The sequence below is a fragment of the Gigantopelta aegis genome, chromosome 4, assembly GCF_016097555.1.
Source record: "Gigantopelta aegis isolate Gae_Host chromosome 4, Gae_host_genome, whole genome shotgun sequence".
Taxonomy (NCBI): Eukaryota; Metazoa; Mollusca; class Gastropoda; order Neomphalida; family Peltospiridae; genus Gigantopelta; species Gigantopelta aegis.
In genome coordinates this window covers 6,024,480-6,035,891 of record NC_054702.1, presented here as the reverse complement: position 1 = coordinate 6,035,891, position 11,412 = coordinate 6,024,480, and the positions used below count along the sequence as shown (strand labels likewise).

Sequence of the window (11,412 nt, the reverse complement as noted above, 5' to 3'; positions counted from 1 at the left end):
CAGTTTACTAAGGAAAGAAGTGAAATCGAGAGAAAAAGGGGGGGGGAAACGAAAGAATAAGCTTGCTTTTGCGTACGTGATAATTAGCACAGCAGTGGACAGTTCATTTCATTTGTGAGGGGATGTCGTATCTGTTTTTACGTTTACTACATTTAAAAAAGTTAAATAAATAATAATAATAATAAAAGAGAAAATGATAAAAAATAAGTGTTTTTAAAAGGGGGGGGGGGGGGGAGGATACTGCGTGTTAATAAATATTTAAAAATAATAATAAGTTTGCTTTTGCCTACGTGACGATTGTCATGGGCAGCTATGGATATTGTTTATTTGTCGGAGGGAATCAGGTTCCCAGGTCCGTAGGAATAATATCTGGGAGAGGGGTGCACAACTTAGCGGGGGGATCACAGCCCCCATAGTGGGGAGATGGGGACACAGGCCATATTTTTACTTTATTTTTGTCCTCGAGTGCAAGCGGTGCGGACTGCCCCCCCCCCCCCCCCCCCTCCCCCGGTCCACCTAAATTCCCACAGGCCTGGGATGTCGAATCTGTTCGCTGGGGCGTTAGTTTTCAAATTTTATTAAGTTTTCTTGTTTAGCCAATAAAATACATTACATATATGGTATTTGATCCCCGCTAAGTCTATTGGTATGTTTTATGATACCTTTTCAAGTGCTGCCACAAATTTTGGAGCAAGTAGTATATTGTAGTATTTACTTTATTTTTTTGTGTGTCTTCGTTAAAGTTTTCAACAATATAATAAAATGTGGACCTACAAAACTCATTGTATATTCACCGCCGATGTGACCAACGATCCCAACGATCGCGGGGGTTACATGTCGTTTACGAGTTTTGTTAAATAAATGTGTGTTGGCGTGATTTCCAAAAAGAACATGGGTACAGGTTTTTTCTTGAGCTGTTGTTGTTTCAGGTTTATTCTCTCTAGCACCCATTTATATTTTCCTCCATTAACTATACCAATATTACCTGTATAGCTTCCCGTTCACCGCCGATGTGACCAACGATCCCAACGATCGCGGGTTGCATGTCGTTTACGAGTTTTTGTAAAATATAATGTGTTGGCGGACTTTCCAAAAAGTAGGGGTTTTTTCTTGAGCTGTTGTTGGAGGTTTATTCTCTCATTAGCAATTTATCTTTTCCTCATTAACTATATATTCCTGTAACTGTCTACGTTTCCCCGCCGATATGACCAAATGATCCAACGGAGCGGGTTACATGTCGTGGAGTTTTGTTAAATAAATGTCACAGGTACAGGTTTTTTTTACTGTTGTTTTTTCAGGTCCTCGAGTAGCACCCATTTGGGTCCCATTAACTATACCTATTACCTTATACGTTCCACCGCTTGACCCACGATCCCAACGATCGCATGTGTTTTACGAGTTTTGTTAAATAAATATGTGTTGGCGTTTCCAAAAAGAACATGGGTACAGGTTTTTTCTTGAGCTGTTGTTGTTTCAGGTTTATTCTCTCATTAGCACCCATTTATCTTTTCCTCCATTAACTATACCAATATTACCTGTATACGTTCACCGCCGATATGACCAATGATCCCAACGATCGCGGGTTACATGTCGTTTACGAGTTTTGTTAAATAAATGTGTGTTGGCGTGATTTCCAAAATGAATATGGGTACAGGTTTTATCTGGAGCTATTGTTGTTGCAGATGTATTCTCTCTAACACCCATTTACCTTATCCTCCACTAATTGTACCAATATTACCTGTAAACGTGTACCGCCGATTTGACCAACGATCACAACGATCGCGGGTTACATGTCGTTTACGAACTTTGTTAAATAAATGTGTGTTGGCGTGATTTCAAAAAGGAACATGGGTATAGGTTTTATCTGGAGCTGTTGTTGCAGATGTATTCTATCACCCATTTACCTTTTCCTCCACTAATTGTACCAATATTACCTGTATACGTTTACCGCCGATTTGACCAACGATCACGAGTCGTTTCGTCTGCGAGCTACTTTGTTAAAGGGACATCGCGACTTTGCTGCAATTTTTAAGATGTTATTGACTAACAGATACTTTTTAACGATTGTAATTACATATCAAACATATTTTTCTGCATAAAATATGGCTGTATATTAAACGTGTTTCTGATCGTTCTAATATTTGTACTAGGTTTAATTTTATTTTATTTCCTAAAATAATTGTTTTTTCGTACGTACGAAATTATTTGAAGACAAAATCCATTTTGGGCTTCTTACAAATATTAAGACGACCAGAAACACATTGAATATACAGACACTGATATTCTAAACGAGACAATATATTTAATATGCAAGTTTAATCGTGGAAATATTTTATTAGTCGGAAACTTCTTATAATGCAGCAAACTCAGGAATGTTCCTTTAAAGGAGTTTGCTGCAATGTTTAAGATGTTATCGACTAACAAGAGACCTTTTAACGATTGTAATTATATATCAAATATATTTTTATGCATAAAATATTAGTGGCTATATATTAAACGTGTTTCTGATCATTCTATGTGTAAATTTCATTTTATTTCTAAAATATTTTTGTCCCTTTAAGACAAATTCCAGTTTGGGCTTCTTACAAATAGAAACACATTGAATATACAGACACTGATATTTTGAACAAGAAAATATATTTAATATGTAAGTTTAATCGTAGAAATATTTTATTTGTGGGAAACATCTTACAATGCAGCACTCAGGAATGTCCCTTTAACTCGGGCACCAAGCAGAACAATACTGTCGAATTACGTACTTTACATGAACATGCACGCTCTTTGAACTGAATACACATTACGCAATACGGTTTTATGGCTCTTTGCTGTGTAGCTTTGTACTTGCTTTGGTGGGCTGTATGGAGAGATGGTAAGAACACATGTACGTACACCTGGTTGTGATGCAATACACATGAACACCTGCATAAATGTGCATGTGCAGATGCGGACAATGACAAAAACAAGTTTGTCAACTGGATTTTGAATACGGGGGTGTTGTTTTTGGGGGTTTTTTTTTTGGTATGTTTGTTGTTGTTTTATCTGTTGCTTTGATATTGCAAGGACTGTGCGGTCACGATCAAGCTTCATTTTGTCAATCCAATCTTTCTTTTTTTTTTGGGGGGGGGGGGGGGTAGGTTGGGGGCATGGTGTCGGTTCAATGGCCTGGGAGATGAAAATAAATATATTTCACGGTCTGAACCTGCTTCTCTGAGAAAAGTTTGAATTTCAGGTGTTCAAATGTCACATTTCCGGCCTTCTGAACAGAGTAACTGGAAAAGTGGGAGAATGAGGACTATTATGTCGGTACCTTTTAGGATATAAAAGGGACATTCCTGAGTTTGCTGCATTATAAGAAGTTTCCGACTAATAAAATATTTCTACGATTAAACTTGCATATTAAATATATTTTCTCGTTTAGAATATCAGTGTCTGTATATTAATATTAGGAAATAAAATGAAATTTAACCTAGTACAAATATTAGAACGATCAGCCACTAATATTTTATGCAGAAAAATATGTTTGATATGTAATTACAATCGTTAAAAAGTATCTGTTAGTCAATAACATCTTAAAAATTGCACCAAAGTCGGGAATGTCCCTTTAATAGTTACATAGTAGGAGGGGAAGGGGAAATGCAATACATTTAGTCTAATTCAGCCAAACAAGTGAACACTAGATCAACAGTTGGGCACAAATTTAGAGGGTTCACCAAAAATAAAAATGTAGACAGTGGTCTCAAATTGTGTTCGTCAATAAGAATCAAAATTGTTCTGAATGTGCAATTTAAATATGACTTGACCTGACTGAAATTGTAAACGGAGTGCTTTCATAATCAGGTTAGGTCAGGTCGTAGGGTTTAACGTGCACATTCATGCCTGTCATGGGCACAGGTGCCGGCCTCAGCTGGCTCCTCCGTCCAGGACAGGAAAGGGTTGGGGTGGGTGGGAGAGGGGACTGTCTGCACTGGCAGGTGTAAGAGAGAAGCACGTCCAATCGGTAGCAGGTGGAGGTGGTTTTGGTGCTATGGCATTTGGGATATCACGTAGGATTAAGCATAATTGAATGTAGGAAATTTGACGCATTTTTGAACGGTCCGCCTAAATGGAAATGGGGAGCTATATATATTTTTTAACTTAGTATGCCGACCCAGCAGACCTTTTACATCGGGCCATCGATGGCCCATCGTCGACTGAATCGTTGGCCCGCTGTCGGTTGCCGATGTCGGCCCGCAGTCTTTTTTGCTCGTCGGTACGGAAGCGGTCCGCTGTCAGTTGCCGACATTAAGCCGATATCGGCCCATCGATGGCCCGCCATCGACTCAATCGTTGACATATGCTGTCGGTTGCCAACATCAGCCCATAGTCCTTTTCACTCATCCATACAAAGTGGGCTATTGTTGGCAAACAACACTGAATAGATGTCGGCCCATCGACGGCACACCATCGGCTCAACCGCTGGCATTTTGTCAGTTGCCAATGTCGGCCCGCTGTCGGTTAACGACATTAAACCGATGTCAGCCTATCAATAGCCCACCATCGACTCAATCATTGGCATGCTGTCAGTTGCCAACATCAGCCCATACAAAAGTGGATCACTGTTGCCCCCATCAAATAGACGACGGCCCACCATCGGCATTCTGTCGGTTGCCAATAATGGCCTGCTGTTGATTGTCAGAATGGTAGTCATGAACAGTATTGGTTGCCAATCCATATGAAAGTGGCCTGTTGTTAGGAGACATCAACCAATGTCGAGTCAATGCCGGCCCATCATCAGCAAATATAAATATCATATAAAAAGATTCTCAAATATACAAATATGAATATGATATAATATCATCATACACTGCAAAACATATTACCAGACCACAAGAGGCTCATGTCAGTAAACAAGCATAAAACAGTATATGTCAGTCCATAATTAGACAGACATCAATATTAGTAATTATCACAGAAAACAAAAGCCATATATTTAAAACATTAATTTTATTTTAGGAAATTCAGTTACATTAAATACACTATATTTGTCTTTTTATCCCTATCATTTCTGACATTGGAACAATGGAAGTTCAAAACCACTTTTTGATTCTTTTAAATGACTTCAGACTATGGAAATGGCCTCTGAAATATAACAGAAAAAATACAATTGTATTAATGGATATAATACATGATAATATGTACATGTATCACTATGGATTTTGCGATCATGTTTAAATACTGTATAATTCATCTGATTTACATACATGTGCCTAAAAACAAACCCACAACCCAACTACAAACATGATATATCTCTAATTAGTAATAAGTTAAGTTTGTTCAAATTTGTTTTGTTTAACGACACTACTAGAGCACATTCATTTATAAATGATTGGCTACTGGCCATTGTCAAACATTTGTTAATTTTGACAGTCTTAGAGGAACCTTGCTACATTTTCCCATTAGTTATTTCGTAGCAAGGGATCTTTTGTATGCTCCATCCCAGACAGGATAGCACATACCACAGCCTTTGATATACCAGTCGTGGTGCACTAGCTGGAGCGAGGAATAGTCCAATGGGCCCACTGATGGGCATAAATCCCAAACTGACTGCACAACAAGTGAGTGTTTTACCACTGGGCTACATCCAGCTCCCAATGAGTAATAAATGCATGTAGGAAGATTAATTCTTAAAATTTAAAAATTATAATACTATGTTCAAACAAATTAATGATTGTGTTTATTGTACAAACATGATGATGTACTGTGTCTGAGTTCAACAAATCAGACCTTTGGGTATATAAAAGTTGAACATGCACTGATGTTATTAAGACATGAAATAACAGATGAAGATGAAATTAAAGATGACTATTACCATTAACTATAAATGTCATTTGACCTAAACAAGTTGATACCAAAGCCTCACTTAGTAAAAATTATGCACTTTCATAGGCTTACTAATAATTAATAACTGAAATATTAACACCATACATTGTACCATAATTATCAATGAGGGATTAGCATTCAAACAAATATCACAAGGTATACATGCACAAATTATGTAAATAATACCATTTCGTTGAGAAGCATTTATTCTTTGTAATTCTATATCTGGTGAACATTTATTCTTTGTAATTCTATATCTGGTGAACATTTATTCTTTGTAATTCTATATCTGGTGAACATTTATTCTTTGTAATTCTATATCTGGTGAACATTTATTCTTTGTAATTCTATATCTGGTGAACATTTATTCTTTGTAATTCTATATCTGGTGAACATTTATTAAAGGGACATACCCTAGTTTTTAAACACTAACGCATATTTTTGACTATTTTAACCATTTTTGGTAATATATACCATACTTTACTTAGATTTTATTGTTTAGATTATCAATTTCTGTACATTCGAAGTGTTTTTGGTCATACTGGTGTTTTTAATATCACAAAATGTATTTCTCATATTTTTAAAAACGCACGTGCGTCTGAGAAGTAACAGTTATGGAGTCGATTTTTTTAGTCTATTTTAGAGGGTATTTCACTATTTCAAAGTCACAGACTCATGTTTCACTCAATTGTAACTTTATCCAGATGTGTTACAGGTTTGTAGATTAACTAAACTTAGTGTTAATTTTCACGGCTTGAAACTAGGGTGTGTCCCTTTAAAGGACAGCTATAAAATGGATTAATGGACTTAAAAACAATATTATTATTTGTGGTAATGATGGTTTCATTTGCAAATCTAATTTTGCATAACCTATTTTTTATCTGCATGAACATCTGTTTATATGGGTATAATGGGTTACACAAAAGACAATGGGTTACTTGAATTTAATTTTGAATTTAATTTTGTGTATCTCGTAAATGGGTTAAACTGATTTTTTTATTCCCAAGTGTCAGCAATCATACAAATAACTATAGAAAAATGTAATATTAGCATGAGGAATTGTCTTTATAAATATGCATATTTGAATGTTAAAAAACCCACTGAATCCAACAAACTATAATTAAACGTCAGGGCTCAAACTTTAGACTCAAACATTTTGTTCAGTATTGCTATATGATTCAAAATAGTTAAACTAGTACATTAAGTTTCTAATCAAATTTAAAAAACAAAACATGCCATAATGAAATATGCAGTAAAACAGCAAAGACAGAGCCACTTACAGAAATGATAAATACTTCAGTAAGACATGCAGAATGGTAATTCCATGGGAAGATGCTTCATACCATTATTTTTGTCTCTGGATTCAAGCAAACACTCTCTGAAAAAAATGGGGAGAAAAGACAAATATTATTGCATGTCAAAAACTATGAGATACATGTAGATACAGTTTAAATGTATTTTACTGTATACTTTATATTAACAATAATGCTTAAGGGCAAGATCAAACAAATTCCACATTGGAGAAAATAAATTATTTGTGAATTCAGTAACTTAGCTATTTATATGTAATTATGTCTAGTTCCAAGAACTGTTGACAGTTCTAAGATATACCAAGCCATTCAAAAGTTAAGACTATTTTAACAAATTGTATTTTAGACTTCAACAAGAGTTACTTTTTGTCAAAAATAAATAACTTTTTCTCTTTTTTTTTATAGAAAATTTTTACTAGACAGTCCAAATTATTTAGCTAAATCGTTCACTTTTAAATATTATAGATACGTAATTAGTAGTAACTCATTAAAATATACTTGTGATGTCCCTCGATTACCAAAAAACCCCATGAATTTTCTAAATAAAATTATGTAAAAGTAAATTAATGTCTGGGTTTCTGCCAGAGGGTAAAATATGGGTATGATGCCATACACAAATATTTGGCAGATTTTTTTTTTTTTAAGTTAACCTTTTGACAAAATTAATTATTGTTATCATTACTGTATGCTTTTCTTAACCCTAACCTATTTTGTTTCCGGGAGAGGCCCTCCATACCCCTTGTTGACTGTGGTTGCATTCAATTCCATAGCGCCATACCCAAAAAAAAAATTCTGGCAGAAACACTGAATGTTTTAATTTTTTTAATCCATATAATCAACTAATAGCTTGGAAGTAGATATATATTAATGAGTTATAGTATTCTTTCATTTTTTTAAATTATATAAATTCAGTCATGGTGACCAGTAATGGAGGGACATTTGTGCCACTGTACATTCAAACCAACTTTTACAACATCACATCTATTTTAATTAAAAGAAGTGCAATCATTTACGTAGCAGAACAGAACAGAAAGTTAATCAACTCAGATCACCAAATGGTGATGCATTGAGGTGGTTTACAAACATATTATACAGATGGCTGCAGTAAACGCTTAACAAATATATATATATATATATATATATATATATATATACATACACACATAATATAACAATAGGTATAATAATATAACAGTGCTATAAGGCCAAGTAAACAAAATTGTTTGGTTCCTGTTACATGCCAAAAACAAATAGGGTAGGTAGGTAGGGAAAGCGTTGGTTTTTTCCCCCCCATTTTCGAGCTAATATTTCCTGAATAATATAGCAGATTAATATATTAAAAGCTCTTTCTTTGTGTTACAGTGCAACTGACAATACATACTTTAATGAGAATCATTAATTATTTTCTATAAAAAAAAAAACATGTCGTAACCTAGTCAAACCACAATCGGTATTAATGTAAACACCACCCAAATCTAATACTACACGGTAAGGTTATAAACTACGATAACACTAAAATAACACTATAATTTGTTCATTGAAAAAAAGTTTTAATATCAAAGGTCTGATCCACAACATGGTTACACCCCCTCACAACTACAGCAACAACACTGATCTTCCCGGCCTATTTCATTGCCAGTATTGCAGTAACAAAATGTACATCATGAACACAATGAAGATGTCAATAAAAATTAACAAAATAAGTTAACAAAAAGATCTCCATACTAACTATCCTCATAGCAGAGATATCAAAAGAAAACAACTATTTTCAGGAAAACAGTTTCCCTTTTGGTCGTCCATAAGGACACTGCACAGTATCTTTGCACTGTTGACAAAGAGGTAAAACAGGTTTGTATTTTTGCTTTTAAAGGTCTGATCCACAACATGGTTACACCCCCTCACAACTACAGCACTGCAGACGCTATTAAATGTGAAAAGAGTTGTCATTTCTTAAGGTTTTGGGTACTACCAGTTCATTTCAAATGCCATGGATATCATCATATTTAATAATAAATATAGGGGTTATTTGTCAAACAAATGCAAAATATTGATAGAGATGATGTCTAAATATTTAATTTAAGTAATCTTTTCAGCATAATCGGCTATTTTCATGTTTACTCTTTATGTTTAACATTGAATCGTAACTTGGTATTTCTAGAAGTTCGATTACGTTTTAGGGAATTCCCCTACCAAAATAGACTGGAAATTTGTATCATTCTGCTTTTTAACAGTAAACTAGCGTATCATTTTGAAGATTGGATTCACAAGTTCCGAGTAGTTCCGAATGAGTACGAGAACACATCCGAGAGCATGTGGTGTCAATGGCGTCTTCCATTTACAGAGTAGAATGTCAAAAATGTGCTCATTCAAATCATATAATATTACACATGTATTTAAATCAATTTCAAATGAAACGACATTCAAGGAATCGGAACACCTGTCACATTTCGCTACGCTTATATTTCGTGGAAATGTACGAGGAGTTCCGAATGGCTCTCGGAAGCTTTTCATTTGGAACTCTTCGGAAGTAAAATTGTGCAAAGTGTTCCGGGTCTTCTGGTAACGAGATCTTGGACTGACAGATCTCGTGGCATCTCTCTGCAGTTGTTGTTTTTAGAGTCTACGAAAATTTGGATTGATATTAATGGATTATTAAATAAAACAGGTGGGAAAAAAAAGGGTGGGGAAAAGGTGGAAAATTTTTTAGGGTCGGCACCAAAAATTTAGGGATGGTCGGGTAACCGGAACCAAACAATTATTTTTACTACGCCTACGCAGTAGTATACTTTAGATGTTAACCATTACGTATTGTTTATAATTATGCTGTATAGATATTTTTGAGAACAGAGTTAATCACATTTAGGAACATACATAATTTCTTTGTCGTTGATAGCTTTTTCGAATTAAATAATTGACAGAATTTATAAGTATTGGGTCTGTCATAATAATGGTTTTTTTAGATATATGAATCTTTCATTTGAGAAATATGTACACTCAAATAATGATATTCATCACCTAAAGTGGTGTTACAGAGAGGACATTTTCGTTCTTGTCTTATCGATATTTTGCCATCGGCCAGTTTCAACTGGTAGATAGTGATTACAAGTCCTGAATCGACAATATATTGTTCGCAGTTTTTCAGGTAAATATAGACGATAAATTCTCTATGTGGAACATTTCGGATATGAATTTAAATTATCATTCCAAGCTTGTATATACTGATCTTGTAGTCTTTGACTTACAATATGAGTAAATGCTTTCTTACATTCTATAACAGCAACATTCTGCAATTCACACACACAGCAAGTCCTAGGATAACCACTTACAAAGGGATTAACCTGCTAATTGGGGCAATAAAAATTCTATAGACTAAGAGGTGGTGCTAGCCTGATCACTTTGTACCTGTCTTATCTGGCAGACTTCCCACAGACTACCTGTAATTAATGGACTTCACACATTAGTGCTAATTAAAAGCCCAGGGCAATAGGAGCAGTTGTAGTAACTGATATTTGTAAACAGTTATTGAGTACAATGAAAGACATCTATTTAAGTATTCCTTTTTTACGTGTCAAAAAAAAAAAAAAAAAAAAATAAAAAATAGAAACATTTTTGTGACTAAATTACTATAATTAGCACTATTTTTAACTTTTAGTACTTGTTTTTATACTAAATGAAATGGCTATCCACCATGCATTGACGTACATCAAATAAATTCATCAGACAAAGGATTATTAGTAAAAAAAAAAAAAGAAATTAAAATAAAAAAGCGCAATCATTGTTTTGGAAAATCCGACAATGATCAGTTTAAAATGAAAACATGAACTGCTAAGATTTAAAAAATAGGTGCTACATGTAGTCAGATACTTACAAAATCAGTCTTCATGTATGCTAGACATATTGCACGTGCGTGATGAAAAGAACTTGGCATTTTCACTTATAAATTCAAATATCTTGAATGGACGCCGCCATCTTGTTTCCTATTTATGTTGTATTCCTCCGCTGTCTGGCGAACCACACAATAGTGTAAAGTCATTCGTTTTAAAAACATAATTGATATATAATTTACACTTTGAATTTGCACCATAAAGCCTAAGGTGGCAAGCTTAATCTCAGTATTCTACACCATTCATAATGAACACTTGTTCTGCAGCAGTCCCAACAACAGGCAAAATTTCTTTATCAGCGATGGTAAATTAGTGTTGATCTGGCCCTACGTTGGGCCGACAGTGGGCCGCGGTGGGCA

The 11,412-nt window shown here is 34.7% G+C and overlaps 1 long non-coding RNA gene across 1 annotated transcript; it reads right to left on the bottom strand.

Moving 5' to 3' along the window:
- Positions 1-4,968: 4,968 nt before the first annotated feature.
- Positions 4,969-11,168, bottom strand: LOC121372131. Its single transcript, XR_005957889.1, has 3 exons — positions 11,038-11,168; positions 7,140-7,237; positions 4,969-5,118 (listed from the first exon to the last, which is right to left on the bottom strand). It is a non-coding gene; the product is annotated as an uncharacterized LOC121372131 (long non-coding RNA).
- Positions 11,169-11,412: the final 244 nt, after the last annotated feature.